General features: G+C 36.7%; 1 protein-coding gene across 4 annotated transcripts in view; it reads right to left on the bottom strand.

Moving 5' to 3' along the window:
* TENM1 (teneurin transmembrane protein 1) overlaps window positions 1–18,568 on the bottom strand; it is a 782,075-nt gene that overhangs the window by 437,904 nt on the left and 325,603 nt on the right. For all 4 annotated transcript variants that reach the window (XM_085546285.1, XM_085546289.1, XM_085546287.1 and 1 more), the window contains exon 4: window positions 15,521–15,625. The gene's annotated coding sequence lies outside the window, so the exon portion shown is untranslated. The remainder of the gene's footprint in view (window positions 1–15,520; window positions 15,626–18,568) is intronic.

Genomic DNA, 18,568 nt, shown 5'->3' with positions numbered 1-18,568 from the left:
ATATTATAAATGGCCACCACCAATTTTACATTGTTTGTTGAAATCATTTTTAACCACATAACTCTCACTCAAACCATGAAAAATTGGATGGAAAATGCCCCATTTATCATTCAGATCAAAACCTAAACTCACGTCTCTCTTCCACTGTTATGCCCAAAATTATCTTGTCATGTTTTATTTCATTCATTAAAAGTTACAGACACATCGAAATAATGCACTCTTAGAAAAGCTGATCATTCACTTGGCTGTCACAATGAAGAAGTGCACCAACTCATACCATCAGTTACATATATCTGTCCAATTATCCTCCAAAGCTATATTACACTCACATTATTTTAAAAAACCCATAAACATAGGGTGAAGGAAACATGAAACAAGAATAAGGATGGATCTTTAGACTAGCCAAAACAGTATTTGTCAGCAAACTCAACACTGGTAGAAGAATATTTTGGCTATGCCTATGGCACAAATAAGCTCATGTAACATAAACTCATTCTTCAAAGATTCTCCAAGTCTGGAGTACATGAAAATGGTCCACTTCTTCCTCAAACTCTTTCTCACTGTATAATTTCAGAGGTGATATACACATCAGTTAATTTTTATAAGCCAAACCCAAAAGAAGCTAATAGATACCACCACTTCATAACTGCAGTAATCTAAATAGATATTGAATAGGGCTTTTGTTTTTGCTACTATCTAATGTGCAGTCAAACTAACAGGAGTCTTAGTGTTTTTTTTTAATGGATCTCAGTTTATCAAACACAGGTGAAACTATGGTTTTAATGATTTAAATCTAATGAGAGCCTAATGTTAACTGACAGTGTTCAACCTGCACTGTCTTGCCATTTCAGCTAACACTGCTGACAGATAGCAGTTACACGTGTATGTACAGTTCAATAAACAGCCACTGGCAGTAAAACTGCAAGGAACTGCACATAAACACAGTCTCTGCACTGCTACTTATTCATTCCCAGGTGCAGAGCTTGAACTGCTGCAGAAAAGCTTTCCTAGAGTTCACATACATGCCCCGTATCAGAGCATCCCTGATGTTTAAATAATGATGAGGCAGAGTGCACTTAGCACTCTATGTTTTAGGAGACAGCGATCCAGTCTCATCATGTAAATATTTGCTAGCTCCAGGATAATGTACAATCAGTCTGGAAGGGAAAACAATGGGACCCAACGCAGCTTCCCAATTTGGCCCAGGTTAGAGGCATTCCCATCTTCCTGACACTGAAGTTTCACTGAGAGAAAGGAAGATGTCCCATCTCAGTCATCTATAGGCTCAGGCTTCTTTGGTAAGCTGTTGAAGCACTGCCATCTATGAAGAAAAGATGACTAATGTAGAAGTATAAGGACATTTGTTTTGCCACATCAGGGAGAAAGTTCAAATGCAATACAATTAGCTGTCTAGAGGAGTCATGTTCTGGATGGGAGCAGAAATATCAGTAAGAGCCATCCTCTTTCCTCCTATTAACAAGACAAGTCCACTGAGAACCAATCAACTCTGCCACAGCAGAGCCTGCATGAGGATTGTTCCGCACTAATAGACTGTAAGAAAGTAAATAATGACTTTTTAGTATTCTGAAAGCTCTCTCTAAATCACAGAAGGCTCTAATAGCATAGTTACACACTTAAAAATAATATTCACGTAACACAAGATGTTGGGAATGATTCATAGAGTAAGTTTCAAAGCCTTCCCATCCCCCTGAATCACAAAATTGCAAGAAGCTGTTACAGCAAATGATTTTTGCTTTACGGACATGATAGCTTTTGTTTAGTGCCTTGCCAGCTGGCCTTTAAACAATTACAGAAATAGCAGTTTTAAACTGAGCACTAAATTCAGCTCTGTATTTTAAGAAAGGTGATGAATTTGGTAAGGATGCAAATCACACATTCCATGTGTTTGTATGTCTTCTTCAGGGCAACCTTAGAACAACTCCAGACAAAGGTAATGTGGCTATTTGCACATGGATGGAAGAAAGATTCACATTCTTTAATGCCCAACTTATTTAGATCTCTTGAGAACATTAAAGTTAAGCACTGGTTTGCTACTGTTCATTCTGTTGAAATTCTCTGTCACACCAGCCATAGGATCAGAGCACACACTTTAGGAGAAGAGAGAAAAATAAAATATATTGAAGTTACAATAATGTGAGTATTGCACATTTCACAATATAGAACTACCTAGATTACTTTATAACTGCACATTTGGTAGCATTCCATGAATGAAAACTGGGTCAAATATTCCAGCTTTGGTGGTACACGAGTTTACACTGAACAGGCCATAAAATAATAAAAGATTAGGAAGTCTACTGTACTACAAGGAAAGGGCAAAGAAATACTTGGAAATATGACTAAACTCAGTGGATTCTTAAAGCAATGAACAGGTCTGTCTCAGGATGGTACACCGCACACACACATTAAGTTACAAGACAAGCTGGTTTCACTAGTAGACACAGTATTTAAAATGGACATTATTTGTTAATAGCAACCACTGTATATGCACTCTACTATCCACATTATCACGGAATTACAGAATTGTAGGGGTTGGACAGGATCACTGGAGATTATCCAAGCCTAACCTCACCAAAGCAGTTACCACAGCAAGTTGCACAGGAAAGCATCCAAGTGGGTTTTAAACATCTCCAGAGAATGAGATTCCACAGCTTCTCTGGGCAGCCAGTTCCAGTGCTCTGTTGAAGTAAAGAAACCCTTTCTCACGTTCATGTGGAGCTTCCTATGTTTTAGTTTGGGCCCATTGCCTCTTGCTCTGTCTCTGGGCACCACCGAAAAGAGCCTGGCACCATACACTTGACTCCCATCCATTAGGTATTTATAGGCATTGATAAGATGCCCTTTCAGCCTCCTCTTCCCCAGGCTGAACTGCCACAGGTCTCTCAGCCTTTCCCCATATAAAAGATGCTCCATGCCCCTTAACACCTTTCAGCTGTCTGTAGAATGCTTCCTCAACTTCCGGCTACTGATCATGTGGCTTTAGTAAACACCCACAAAGATGTCACCCAAATTATCTCGCCCTTTAATAGTCACACATTAGCTCTCTGCTTAGTCATCATTCATCCTGAGTCAGAGCTTGATAAATTCCATTTATTCTCTCACATAAAAAGAAACTCCACAACCTTGCCTTCCTGGCAGGTCCTTCCTAAGAAGCATGTAACCATTCATAGCAGCATTCCTGTCACATGAACTATACCACCAGGTCTCTGTAATTGCAGTGACATGTAGCCCTCCAACCACACACAGACCCCTAATTGTTCCTATTTATTCTCTGTGCTGTGCGTGTTGATACAGAGGCACTTCAAAGAAGAAAAGAGAGCAGAGGGCGCAGGTACAGCTAGAGAGATGTAGGATGAGTATATCCCTACTGTAAAACATTTTAAAAATAAAACCTTCCTTATTTTGTGACTATATAATGCATTTTTTTCTCCAACTGTGAACACCTCGCTTTACATCAGATATATAACACATGATATTTCAATACATCAATATATACATCATATATATTGCTACAGTTGATTTCCTAAAGTGCACAAAAGTCTGATCATCATATTACATAAAAGAATTAAGTTTATCAAGATAAGCATATCCCATACTAGCTTTAACTGTGAAGCAATTCATTCCTTTGGAAAAGGCTGGGTTATTTTAAACTGAATACTCCATGTTCTTTCAACCTACACTTGACTTGTCCCCCCAGTTTAATTTTTCCAGCAGATCTCAACTGAGCTTACTTGTGCTTTTGTGGAGGGGAGGCTACATCTTTGACAAGTTTCTGACGTGGCACAGGAGCGATCCCCAGGTACTGCAGTTTAATGATCTTTTCAGCTGTCTACTAATAGAACTCTACATAAAAAAAAACTGCTCTGCAATCGCAGAAATGCTTCATCACAGAAGAAAAAAAAACCAATTCCTCAGGAAAGAAGTGTTTCAATGAAAAAGTACTGCAGCAGAAAACTGAGAAGAAGGTCAGCTTCTGAAATCATCGAGGAGATGATATTACCTGCAGCTGAGGGCTAGATTTTCTTTCTTAAAAATCCTTTCCAATCCATTCCATGTATGCTTATTTTTATTTAAAGCTTGGAATGGTCAAATTCTTTGTCTATGATCTGAGTAACATTAAATAAAAATATAAAAATTTTTTAAAAATCACAATAATCTAGAAAATACAGTTTTCCTCTGATTTTTGCAGTTACAGCATGATGTTCCAATAGACAGACACAGAACTCAGTAATTTACAGCCACAGCCCATACACTCCTTCCTGCATCCTCCTCTCCTCCCACCAGATTCAGACACTACATTACTTTGGCATTAGACTAGTACTCCTTAAAAGCTGGCTTTCAGCCTGGATTCTGTTGGCAATTAAACCACTACATTGTGTAGATTTATATAAGCCAAACTAGTTGTAAATGAAAACAAAGCAAATACAAGAAAACTGATAAATCCCACTAGTTGTGAAACTCAAAATATAATTGCACAATGGCTATTAAAATATTCTGCACCTCTTCTATAAGAGATAACATCTAGTATACCAATGCCTGTTTCGTGTATACAGGAAGGCAACAAAGCTGCAAGAGATGTGGCTTAATTACTCTATAACTTCATTAACTTAGAAACTACACAGACATGAATTACACAAAGCAGAATATCCTCAATACATACCTCAAAGATTATTTTCTCACAGCATTATTAAAAGCTTTAAGCAGTTTTTAAAAATAGTGATAACTGTCTCGGGCTCATTAGTAATTGGATACCCTGGCCTTTGCATCACCCAGATAACCATGCAGTGTAGATAACGAAGGGAGCCTACCGGGCAAGGTTGGCTGCATCTTCTGACATATGCTGTCCTTCTCCTCCCAAAACCAAGGAAATCCCTACAGGAGGAAAATTTTGTTCCTCATTAAGAACATCTTCATTAAAAACCACACAAGTTAGGAGCTACACCAGCAAGCAGCCATTTTTACCCAGACAGCAGAGTATCATCCTAATATGCTGCAGTGCCCTTCTAATTAGTCCAGCCTTGTAACCCAGCTGCAAAGTTTTGCTCCTCAGGTTCCCTCAGAGTCTAATTAGGGTTGTCATCACCCTGCTAATCAACACTAATCACCCACTAACAAAGAGGCCCCTTGGTGCTGTGGAAGGGCAGGTTTCACTGAGCTCTTCCAGCCCAGAACTGCCCTGCATGAGCAGGCATGTCTCTGAAGGGACAAAATGCATTCACTAACCTTCCAAGGAGAAACCCCATCAGGCTCTATATAATAACCATTTTCTGAATGGTAGTTACACAACATAATGATCCATGCTGCACCAAAATTAAATGTATACTCAAAGATATTCTTTCTTTTCTAAAAGGAACATAAAAGACCAGGGATGTGATTTGATGAGCCACTATGCCCTACCACAGCAACATCAGTATTAAGAAATTATATCCTAACAGCATCAATAATCACAGCACTAAATCATCACAACCCAAATATTACAAACAGCTTGAGCAGTAGTCACTATCTGAGCAATAGCTTGAAGCTGTTTCCATGTGGATAAAGCAGTGACTGCTCAGAGCTGATGGGGCAGAGAAGCCCCAAGCAGGAGCATTGTGTCCTTCTGCATGGGCTGCCCTGGACACTGCCTTCATGTCCTGCTTTCAGCTGCAAAAAATGGGGCAGATGCAGCCCTGTGGAAGTAGGAAGTATGTCTCTTTCAGAACCAGCTTATCATCCAAAAAGTCCGGATAGATAAGAATTTCTGAATGTGTGAGGAGGACTGTGATGGTTATGAGGAATATTCCAGAGTGCAGGAACAGAAGATGATAAAGAGAATTCTGTTGAAGAAATATGGAATTGTATCAGAAAAGAAGCAAAGCTTTAAAGATGAAAACCTAACTGGAGAAAATAAACAAAGAGTAAGAAGGGTAAAATAAATGAGCTAAGAGATAAAGATGAGTGATATCAGGACTTTGCAAGATACTTTAACTGCTGGAATCCGATGCAGTAAAATTCTGTGATGGTGCAAAATCATTTAAAGAGAAAAAATAATAATGTTGGGAGTTGTGGGAATGGAAGATTTCTCATCAGATCTCTACTAAACAATTGTCAAGCAAGATGAAAGTCAGGAGAAGAACAAAGACAAGACAGAATTTACCCTTAGTATAGCGTGAAAATCAAAAAGATTATTAAATGGATAGGAAGGAAAAGCAGGTAGTATGAAAAGTCTGGAAGAGTAAAAAACAAACAAACAAACAAAAACAAAACAGTGCCACCATTGGTGGAAATCAGGAAATAGGTAACAGAAAAGTTCAAGGATAACACAGACTCACAGAATGGCCTGGGCCGAAAAGTATCACAATGATAATCTAGTTTCAACCCCCCTGCTATATGGAGGGTCGCCAACCACCAGACCAGGCTGCCCAGAGGCACATCCAGTCTGGCCTTGAATGCCTTCAGGGATGGGGCATCCACAACCTCCTTCCTTGGACAACCTGTTCTAGTGCATCACCACCCTCCACATGAAAAACTTCCTCCTGTATGAGACAACCAATTCTGAGAACAAAAAATGTAGCCACACATTTTCTTTTGAATTGTCACATTCTATTCACTTCTCGCCTTTCCTTTTTGGTTTTCAAGTAGCCTGGCAGTATGGTCTCCAAGCATTGGAGAACACGCACAGCTTACACAAAACAACTGATTCATTTATGGAGCCATTCTCAATTTTTTTTTTCCCCCTAATATATAAAAAATTACCTTCCTGCATTCAAATACATAATTATTATCTAACTAATGATGTATTACATCTCATCTGTCTTTATCTCTGTTTAATTCAGGCAGAAGCAGGGAAAATACCTTATCAATAAAGAATATTATATCTATATGCAACCTCCATCTCCCTTCTCCATTTCGTTTGTTAGGGTGAGGATTTTTGTGCTGTACTCTGCAAATACATGCACTGTTATACCAAATTAGCCTTTTCCACATTCTTTTCAGGGTAACGCAAGTCTACTCTCACTGCAGATACATTATGAAATGATTGATTCTGAAGAAGCTTTGCCTTGTACTTTTGAATGTTTCAATAATACAAAAATAAATGGAGTTTGGAAATTTCCATCCTTTTTACTCTCTTCTCTTTCTGTGGGGCACATGTCACTATTTTTATTTAAAAAAAAAAATAAAAAAAAATCACATTTCAACCATTACTGCTCTCATTGAAATTACAAAGCAACACTAAATGTATCCCTTTGACAGACATATATAAGCACCTACTCACTAGTGTACTGCAAAAAAATAAATGATTATACATACTGAAGTGATTGAGCCAATGCTTCTAATGCAAGGAGAAAACCTTGATTAATAACAAGTGCCACTAAGAGAACAGATTGCTTTATGAGGAATGAATCACAAAGAAAGTTGCAATACAATATGTTCTTGTTCATTGGCTGACAATTGGTAAGGGAAAAAATAAAAATACAAATGCCTTAAGATCAGTAAATCTTCCTTTTCCTCCAATTCAGTCTGAGGATGATCTTCTTATACTCAGCACCATGCTGCTGGTTCTGTGGTTTGAACTTAATGCACATGAACCTAAAAGCAATATAAGGTGATTGATCACAAAGTAAAAACATTTTGTATTTTAAGTTTGCATGCCAGTTGTGTAAATTAAATATCATATAGGATCATGCAATGGTAGAGGTCGGAAAGGACCTCTCGCTCCACCTGGTCTGCTCCAATTCCTGCTTCAGCAGTGCCACCCAGAGCAGAGTGCACTATATTATATAGAGAAGCTTCCGACCACCTTTCAGAAGGGGGAACAGCACAGTCTCTCTGAGAAACCAATGCCATTGCTGCATCAGCCATACAGTACAGAATTGCTTACTAGAGTTCCTGGGGAACATCCTCTGTTTCAGTTTGTGCCTGTTGCTTCTTGTGTTGGCATTAGTATTCACTGAAAAGAGCCTGGCTCGGTCATCCTTGCATACTTCAGGTATTTGCGTACAATAGAACTAATCCATCTGCTTTTCCAAAAAAACACAGGAGCAGGTGAACTGTACACATGTGCAACCAGTACAAACTACTAGCCAGCAGTATGCCTGGCATCATCCCTGGCAGCAGAACAATGAAAAATCACCTGTGCTGCAATAGCATGCAGTTCTGGATGTGTACCCAATCAAACCATACTACTGGATCTATTTCTTTAATCAATTTTGCACTTGTTGGAGTGCTTAAAAGAAATCATGAGACAGAATTACTTATTTGGTGCATATTTGTTTCAAATATTCTCAGGGGAATGAACAGTCCTGCTTTCCTAGGAACACAATTCCAGCCTTTTCAGCAATAATACCAATCAGATAGTGGCTTTTCTTTGTGAAAGCATCCAGATTTGATGTTCCACAAATTCAGATGCAATATTTGAGTAGAGCAACTTGAGAAACTTATTTGGGGGAAGGATTTTTTTAAACAAAAAATATGGAATGCAAATAAACAATTACCCCCACCCTACTAAATGTTACCATTGAAGGAGTATAATTTGTAAACCAACATTTTGTAGGGACAATGCTAGTTTGTACAGGAAACAGCTGATATTATTGATGGAATATTGACAAGTTTGTAAGTAGGCTGCAAATGGCATATTTCTGATGCAATAGGCTTTGTCTCTATAAAGAACTCATATTCTGGCTCTGAATCAACAGAATACTTAAGTGTCTTAATTGTATAATTATACCAGTAAGTATAAGAGTAATTCCATTGATTTTAGGGATGTGACTCAAATGCAAGCACATGCTTATTTCAAGTATTTTCCTGCATAGTGACCCTTAACATTCACCTAAGCTGGAGTGTATTCTTAATTCTGTGTTTGTAGTTACTCCTGACCTCAAACTGATGCTTTGCATTCTGCCAACATCTCTACATTTCATTCTGAAAACAAGGTAATAGGCATATTTTCACAGTACTTTAAAACAAGAGTTCCTTGCTGCTGTAATAAAACAGACCAATAAGCTCAACAGAATAGGAATTGAGCAAATCCATATTGATGACACTGTATTATTAATAAATTACCTTCTGTGAACTTTCTATGAATTATTAAAATAAATAAATCCTATTTTCAAGTATTATAGATACTAGATAATTTATAAATATGGGATCATTGAATTATAATTCAATCTTTTCCCCTGATCTCTCTGTATTTCCATTTCCAAATTGCTTTTAAAATGTCCATGCAGTATTATTGGCTATAGCTGTTTATACATGAATTGGAATTCTCCTACTTCAATGCACTGTTGTCAAGCCTGATACATACCTGATGCATTGCAGGCACCACAAAAGGCTGCAGTTACTTATCTGGAATCTTTGATTTGCAATGAAATTACCTTTGCGCCACTCTTTCTAACAGGACAAACACATGCCCTTCTACATCAATGAGTTTTTCCAGTCCCTTGTTCCTGGATAGGAAATGCTAACTGCACTTGAAAGAAACAGAATGAAAAGGGAACGAAATTTGGGTCTGTCTGTCAAGTACTCAAAGAACAACTTCTACCAGCAAGCAACCTTCCTTTACTCTAGAAGTTCACTTCTGCCCTCTAATAGCTGAAGGCCCCCAGCAGTTCTCATGCCACCAGATTTCTGGTAGATTCTCCAAATGCTGTGAGTAGGTGACAAATGCAGTATTGTCCCAGGACAAAGCTGGGGGTGGCAGAGCTCTGAGTAACATGTAGCGGCATGCTACTAATTGGGTATTGTTGCTTGAGCTCTGGTAAAGTCTTGAAGTTCTCCATTCCAATTTATTCAGACAGCCTTCATGCATACAGAGGCATACTGGGTAGATTCAGTGGGGAAACTGCAGGTTTTGTACATTCCAGTAATGGAAACAAAGAGCCTGAGTGAGTGTCATGAGTCTGGATCTATGCAGTTGAAAGCCCTGCTGACAGTGCTGTGTAGGATAACAAACCCTTCCAAGGGGGTTTTGGAAATGTCAGGGAGAGTGACCTGACGTGGATGGACTTCAGTTGCTGGTCTTTTCCTTCTTGCCCTTATAAGGAACAAGCAACTCTTCTATTAAATAACCAATATAACTATCCTGAAATTTGTTGTATGTTGAAAATAAAATGTAAAACCTTATATGATGGAGTAGAAAATACAGGAGCTCTCCAGCTTATAAGCCTACGGAGCACTTAATGGAAAATACTCTGCATTGGAATGATCTATTTTTATTCTAGCAAGCAATTTCTCTCTTCTGCCTGCTGTGTTTCAGATACAAATCAAAATAAATCTGCAGTAATTAAATTAAGAGCTTACACATGCTGGTTTCGTTTGTTTTCATAAAGGATTTTTCCACATTTGATACCTCTTTAGATTTTTCAGCTGAATTTAACATGTGTACCATGAAGGATAGTACCGGAAAGGCAGTGCTAGGTTACCACAGTTCACCCTTTCCTACCCACACACTCCCTGACCTGTAGCATCTATTATTTCAAGTAGTGAGCTACTTGAGTTAAAATTAAACATATATTTTTTTAAAAAAAAGCACTAAACCTACAGTATTGTGAGATTACAGCAATTGTAGTTTTAAGACTTGGAAGAATGTCTAAGAAGGATTAGGATGAGATCAGTCTACTAAAATAGCTTTATCTAAATCTCTGGAGGCAGAACTTCATTATACCGTGCCAGTGTAGAGCTACATAACAGTTACCATCCAAGAGAATAAATTCAAGAATAAATTCTCTGGGAATTGAGGGAATAGTTGCAGTAGAGTTTGCTGCATTCAAAGAGAAAGCATAAGAATATTAATTCTGAAGTTATATATTTTTTCTTTGGCTGTAAACAGGAACAAGTTACCAGTAAAAGACATTACACTGCTCTGTGTGGTCTTAAGTAAAGTTAAACTTGGACAGCAGCTATTTAGAGATCACATACTGTCAAGGAATAAAGGAAACACCATAGTGCTCCTCTTCACTGCCCCAACTCTAGAGTACAGGCTTAAATGTGCACAAATGCTGAGCAGTTCCAGCAGAAGACCTTGAATCTACCACCTTGCTGTAGGCCTGTGCAGGACCACATCAGTGGTCAGGAGGGACCTTTGAGCTCTTGTGCCTAAAACGATTTGAGTTTCTCTAATGATATGATATTTCTAGCTTTGCTGTTCACTGCCAGCTTAAGAGAAGGACAATTTAGGGCAGATTTCCTATAAAGCAAGGCAGCATTCAACCCCAATAGCATTGAGATAGACTGAGAAACTATTATTTGGTGCCTTGGGCTTCACTTTTGCTGGAAAACATTAACTAGTTAAATGATACGAAGAACAGGATATGAATACTTTTGTGGGAGTCTAAGTAAGATGTGTAGAAAGCAGTACATATTTAATCATTTATTACCTTCCTGATGCCAGCAAAATACATCGGGAAAAAAAAAAAGTACTCACATGATCTTTCTAATATTAGTAAGAACACATACTATTATATTTATACATATAGTAAAAAACTATCATCTTTATCTATTCCAAAAGTCATTTTATCTGTAAAATTATGGTCTATGGGCATGAAAACAAACTTATTAAATCTGTAAGCAACTCTAGTCCTTGGTAAGTATTGATATCTTTCTTGTTACTGATTGACTGGTTTATCAAATACACTGAAAGAAGTTAGAAACATCTCTACCACATCTGGGCTTTTGCTAGAACAAACTCAGATAAATGAGTAATTAATACATCAGTGATTTCTAAAATGAGACTTTAAAGATTGTAAAATAATTTGAATTGCATAAGGATATATTTTTCTTAAAGGACAGAGCTCTGGAAGATCGCAAGTAACTGTCTCCATGGTGAATTACTAAGAAATTGCCTGCTGGAACTCTATAGCAACTTTTTTTTTTCATGTACATAATTAAAGAAGTAATGACATTTCTCTGCTTGATAGTTCAAATTATCTCTAAGAAACGTTTTCCATGTTTTGTTGTTATAAGTAAAAAAAAAAAAAAAAAAAAAAAAAAAAAAGGAGGATACGAGAGCACAGTTCAAAAGGTAAGGGATGGCATGTGATTTATAGTGACAGACAATATAAAAAAATGTCATATTTCCATTATGGATTGCTGCTGACTTAAAAAAAAAGATTTTGTTGCACAGAAGAATATGGGATTCAGTGTACAGTTTTCTACTTTGCTACCTCAAATTCACACCAACACTACATATATTCTTTGGAGTCACTATGACATATTGCTAGAGCATTTGTAGCCTGTGAAGGTGGAATGAGATTCCAGTGAGAGAAATAAATGAGACACAAGCATCATAATGTGACATTTTCTGAAAATGAATAATTCAGTAGTTCTTACCCCACATTAGCCTATCTTGGCTAGGAGCAGAAAATATAGATTAGGATTACGTTAATAAACAAAAGTTACTCTAAACCAAACCCAGCACCGGGAAGGTAAGTTTCCACTGCCATAAGTGCAGCTGTTATCCATTTTTACCTCAGTTTGCAAGTTTCTAGGACTGAATGCTCAGGAGCTTACTGTAACACTTTATTAATGTTAGTAAATTGGTTTCACAATCTAAAATGAAAGTAAAAAGAACAGTACTGTTGCAAAGTGTTTTTCATTGATTTCCTTGTGATTTCCAACAGTCTTCCATTTCACTATATCATTATTAATAGAGAATCTCTGATAAGAAAACCAGTAGAAATGAATGTTTAAGATCCTCAAAGTGAACCATCCACTATATGGAAGAGAACCCTCAAGCATTTCAAACAGTACTATATCTAAAATAGAAAGCACAAGGTATGCTTTATCTTTCATAGCTTGCAAATCCAAATGCATCTTGAAAATATGAATACCTTGAAGATACATTACAGAAATTACCCAGGAAACCATTTTTCTTCTTGAAGGCATGTAACACTATCAACACTTGGCAAAGGCTGGGAATTGTGTGTGGACATACATTGCATGTTCTCACAGATTTCATAGCAGAAACCCTCCCCAGGTGCACAAGCTAACAAAAATTAATAGAATAGCATTGTAAGACATAGTGTATAAGAGTGATATCACACACCTAGTATACCTAGTAACAGAGATAAATCAATTCTTTCATCCATGGTATAAGGATTGTTACTATACATTAAGAACAATAAGTTGTCCAATAAGTAAAATGAATGTGGGTTTTCTTTTTTCTTTTGTTTGTTTGTTTTTATTGTTGTCGACCATTGAAACTGCAGAGATAATAAGCCAAAAAACACTGAGCCTGGATACCATACCTACAACAATACTCTTTGGTCTTAAACACAAAAGCTACAACCTGGAAAGAAATGTTCCTAGCACTGCAAAGTGATACCCTAGTTTTGGTATCAAATATCAGTATTGTATAAAGAAATAAGAAATATGTACCACAGGGAACATGTTCACAGCACAGAGCAGGAAGGTAGTTTGATTTCCACTGCTAGACCCCAGGACAATTCCCTGCATTCACAAATTTTCTCCTTTGTGGATTTTTCCTTCTATAAGAGGCACAGGTTCTGACTTAAACACTTCTCTAAGCTTGGCACATTAATTAGGTCTCTTTCTTTTATAGAATGTCTTAGAGGAGCTTACTAAGCAGTCATCCCTTAGGGCATTTTAAAAAAATCCTTTTTTTCAGCACAGCCATGTTTTTTTCACTAGTACGTCAGGAACTTAATTTTCTTTCCAAACTATTTTTCCATTAATAAAAGTCACTGGGCTAAAAAAATTCATGCCAGTTAGGTCAGAAGTTATTAGGGGAGAGAAACACAGACATACCAGTCACAAATGCATATTATTGTAATCAGGTAAGTCTAGAAGCAACAACAAAACCTTGACCATTTGCTGTATCAATAGGGTTCCCAATTAAAATGCATACAAAGTCAGCATGTTTTTCATTTCAGTTGCCAGTTCAGTGCATGGTCCTTTAAAAACACCATCCGCACTCATCACCTCAAAGTATTTAAGTTGTCAGTGTACTAGAAGGGTTTTGAAGAAGCATGAAAGCTTTAAAGGTGGAAAAGTTAGGGTTTAAAGCAACAGAATTCCAGAAAATCTTTAAGGCACTATCTAGCAGACAGCTATCTGCTGAAAGAATAGCTTTGAAATGTAATTATAAGACACTGAAAGGAAGTTAAGCTACAGATGGATCAAGTGCACTTTAACATCATTAATTGTAAATTAACGTTTGAAGGTTGATTTTTTTTTTTTTAAATGGCTCTTGTTTATAACTAGTTCTATGTAAACCTTTCATTACTTCCAGACACAATGCTAAAATGTCATTTTTTTTTTCTTTAATTATACAAATGTCTGTATCCTCTTATTTTTTGCGGTCTCAGAGACCAATACTATTGAGATCTGTTTTGCAGCTGCTCAATAAATGGACTATTCAGTAAAATTCAGAAAATCAAATATCAGTAAGAATGAGATCCAATGACCATCCCCAGCTGTTAGCAGAAATAATGTTCTATATGGGTGAGAAAGAAGACCATAGCAATGTAAGACAGTTACAGCAAGATGGGATTCAGAAAACACAAGATCAATTGGCAAATCTCTAAAGATATACACACCACATATAGAACTATCTTCATATGTAGGAGTAATTTCAGATAGCAATTGTATGGAAAATACTTTAGGAATGTTCATAATATTAATATAGATCATCAGTTATATCTGGATGTACAAATCTCCCTAAGTGACACATGTTTTAAAAATACATCTATTAAAACCAGTTTTACATATGGCTGATCTCACAGTCTGGAAATCTGAAAATGTAGAATGGAGAAGGGAATGGGGAAAATGAGAGTGGGACTCTAATACTCACATGCTGAATATCCGCAGTGAGTACAAAGGAAGCCACTGCAGGCTATACTCACACCTCAAAAAAGCTCATGTTCTTTTCAAACTACAGCTCTGTTACCTACTTAACCCATCAGAATTAAACCACTGTACTACTCCTGTTTCACCTGTAGTTCTGCCTGCCTTACTGGATATTACTGCAATCCTAAACAACATTGCAAAAGACACTTCCAGGTATTTCAGAAAGGTCCATTATTGACAACAAAGGGAATCATAGCTTTAGTTGCTGGAACGTGGAAGTCTTAATACAGCACCCAATATCACACTATACATATTTGGACAACATAAACCTAGACTGATTCCAAAGTGAATTTGAAATAACTTCAGAAATGTCATTTACATTCATAAGTTCAGCATCAAGATGTCAAACAATCTTTTAAAGGTCTCCACAGTACAGCAAGGTTCATTTAGCAATTCCAGAGCTCTTATCCCTATTTGTCATTTGTATCCTGTGGCTACATCTACAGTAAAGCACTCAAACAAACCAACCAACCTGCAGTGTATGCAAAAATATAATGGTAGTAACAGATCCTTAGTATTAAGATGCTTAACATAAACACATTTAGTTCTCAACAAAATTTTTTAATGCCATTGATCCTGGATTTTTTTTAAAGCTACTTTCTGTTCCATAGCACATGACAGATGTGCTATGCTGTATTTCATTACTTTCTCTCCTTACCTCGTTCTTCTTTTGTTTTAGATAAGTGATGAGGCTTTCGGAAAAGATTAAGCACTGGCAGGCAAAGCAATGGCCCAAACACTGTTTTAATTGGAACTTCAAATCCTGTGGAAAAAATAAGAAATTAAACCATAAATAATTCAACTTTACTAGTGGAATGAGTTCATGTATTCTGTTTTAGGCAGCTTTTAACAAATTTCTTTGTATTTGATTTCAACATGTATAAATTTATTAGTCAAATCACATTAGAAATAAAATAATTACCACAAGACTACAGTGAGGTACGCACAGTTGCTTAAAAGTGCTACTTTGACTACTTCTGATTTAGAGACATAATCCACTGATTACTAGCACTACACCAGTTTACTTAAACTTTGAATTCAAAAGCCTTTGTTCTGTAAAAATCTTGTCCTTACTGTATAATATTGCTAGTACAATTTTCTTATTCTGCTGTAACATACTCTTTGCCCCATGAATGCTTGGCAGAGTACAACCATTATATGGCAATATGACTCAAATGCAACCAAGACATAATACTAAACAATTCAAGCTTCAAGACAAAAGGTAGAGAAAGATATTTCATTTCTCTTGAAAATGGTCAAGACTCTAAACATAAATAACTCCATAAAAGAAAATCATAAAAGCAACATTTTTTGAGAGTCAGAGGTTACGTATTGTAGTACTGGGAAAGCAACAACCAAATAATCAACAAAATGAAACAACTCATTATATGAGTAATTTGGTTATTTCTGCAAACAAAATATTCTTGCATTAATAATTTTTCTTTAGGGATACACTACAAAAAAAAAAAAAAAAAAAAAGAAAAAAAGAAAAAAATCCCAGGTGCATCAAAGAACACATTTAAATATTTTCTGAGAATTTCACTTTCTTTTTTAAAAGACCTTGTGCCATATTCTTACAGATAGTAAATGCTACTGATCCAGTGGACCAGCAGTAATTGGCACATGTAGCTAATCTAGCCAAAAGAGCTGACATTTTCTAGGTTCTCGAAGGCACATCAGGAGAGGAGGCTTCATTTTTTTTCTTTGTCTGTTATGTAAAGTAAGTTTACGTAAACATAACTTGGGATTAAAAGTAACTTTATGTACCATGACCTTAGTCACACTAGGCCACTGGAATAAAAAAGAAAACAAAACATCTTTTAATAGGCAACTGGTTATCATTATGTGTGTTTAATTGCACATACTGCTTTTACTCAGTACAGTAAAAATATCCACAGCCTTTCCAGAAAGTGGTGTTTGGTGCTGCTATATGATCATATGCTTCCAAGAGCTCCTTTCATAATGATAGTTTGGATGAATACTACATCTATTTGTTATTATTTGTTAATTGAGACCTGCAGATAGCCAGAGGGGTTTTAAAGTCTAAATTGATGCTTTCAAATGTAAAGAGTGGGTTTTATTTATTTATTTTTAATTAAACTTCCTTTTCTAGAGAATGAATTTACTGAAACATTTCTATAAACAACCCACTGAGAGCATTTCTTCAGACAAAGAATGAATATCCAGTCAAAATGAAAATAAGAGAAATGAAAAGCCGCCATTCAAATTTCTAGTCAGACCAGTTTTTGAGAAACCTTATAAATACCATTTTTCTTTCTCAGTTCTACCCAGGACTCAAATCCACATAAGTACACACTACAGCAAATTTTAGTCCACAGATCAGATTACCTAGTCTATTGCAGTCTGGCATTTCACAGAATTGGCTGGCCAAAGACAACACAATGCAGATGTGAGAGCCTACTCAGAGAGCTGCTTAGATTCAAAAGTAGCTGCAGTTTCATTGCATGGCATAGAGATTAGTCCCAAGCTAAGAGAACCTGCAAATACAAGCCTAGATATCTTCGTGTTATCTGCCCCATTGTGTCCTCCTATAAATCAGAAGCAGACAAGAATGCAGATGCACCGAAGAGGCTGTGCAGAAGCCAATGTAGACCAAGCACAGCTGATGAAGTGTGGTTAAGCAAATCTGAGCAGAGTCATTCATATTAGTCTCTGCATTATGCTCTACAGTATTTCTGGTCATTCCTAGGTTATCAAGATCTTCTCACTGCTAAGGTAGGTCAACCTTTCCTCACCCTGCTAAATAACAAAGGAGAGATAGATGTTATCGCTTTATTAGGTGCAAAGTCAGATGATATGTGTACTAGATGAAAATTGTCATGACAACTGGGAATGAATTTTAAACTCAACAGAGTCAGAACCAAAGCAGAAGCAACCTAGACCACTTACAGTAAAAGTCCCATTACTCTTCACAAAATGACATACTTGTAGATTTCTAATGTTCCATATGTAGTAAGCAATTGATGTTCCACACCAGCAATTTAGCCTTAAACATTTGTAGAGGTATATAAGACTGCTTATTCTCCTTAAACTCAGAAACAAGCTCAAGGGGGAAAGGAGGATATTTCCTCCTGAAAACAATTTTTAGTCCAAATATCACTTCTTCACTTACTTCTCCATTAATAAATAATTTTAAATACGAGTATTGGGCTCTTCTATGTACATTTTAAAAACCTCTTACAAACTGCAAGCTCTCTGAGCAACTTTGATCCTCTTAGCAAAAAGAAACATTTAAGTCAGCCATTCAATACCTAGCCATTCAGAGGCATGATTAACATTTCACAGGAGGCAATTTTAGAGCCTGGTTTTCTAAATGAGGTCCGCGTACTAAGTCTCTGCCTAATTTTTAAAAAGGTATTTATTTGCCTATGGAGCTATAAAAATAATAAATACTAAAACAACAACCATCACAATAGCTATCATTATTGTTTTGTAGCCAAGCATGCCAGAAACAAAAAAGGACAATATCTTTGCTAAAGCAGTAAAGGAAGGACAGAGTGGCAGTTAGACTCCCTCTGGAAATAAGTGAGCCCCTAGGGCATTCAGGCTGTGCTGCATGGGAACAAAGAATGCTCTGGGTATGATCTATGAGAACAACAGTGGAACAACAAAAAAATAAAATAAAACTTTTGAATAGTTTAACTGCAAATATATTAATTGATGCTTCAGGCATAGAAAATTCAAT

The sequence above is a fragment of the Coturnix japonica genome, chromosome 4 (genome assembly GCF_054131305.1).
Source record: "Coturnix japonica strain WE chromosome 4, WE-NBRP24, whole genome shotgun sequence".
Taxonomy (NCBI): Eukaryota; Metazoa; Chordata; class Aves; order Galliformes; family Phasianidae; genus Coturnix; species Coturnix japonica.
The sequence above is the reverse complement of the archived record's forward strand: the minus strand, read 5'-3'. Positions and strand labels throughout refer to the sequence as shown.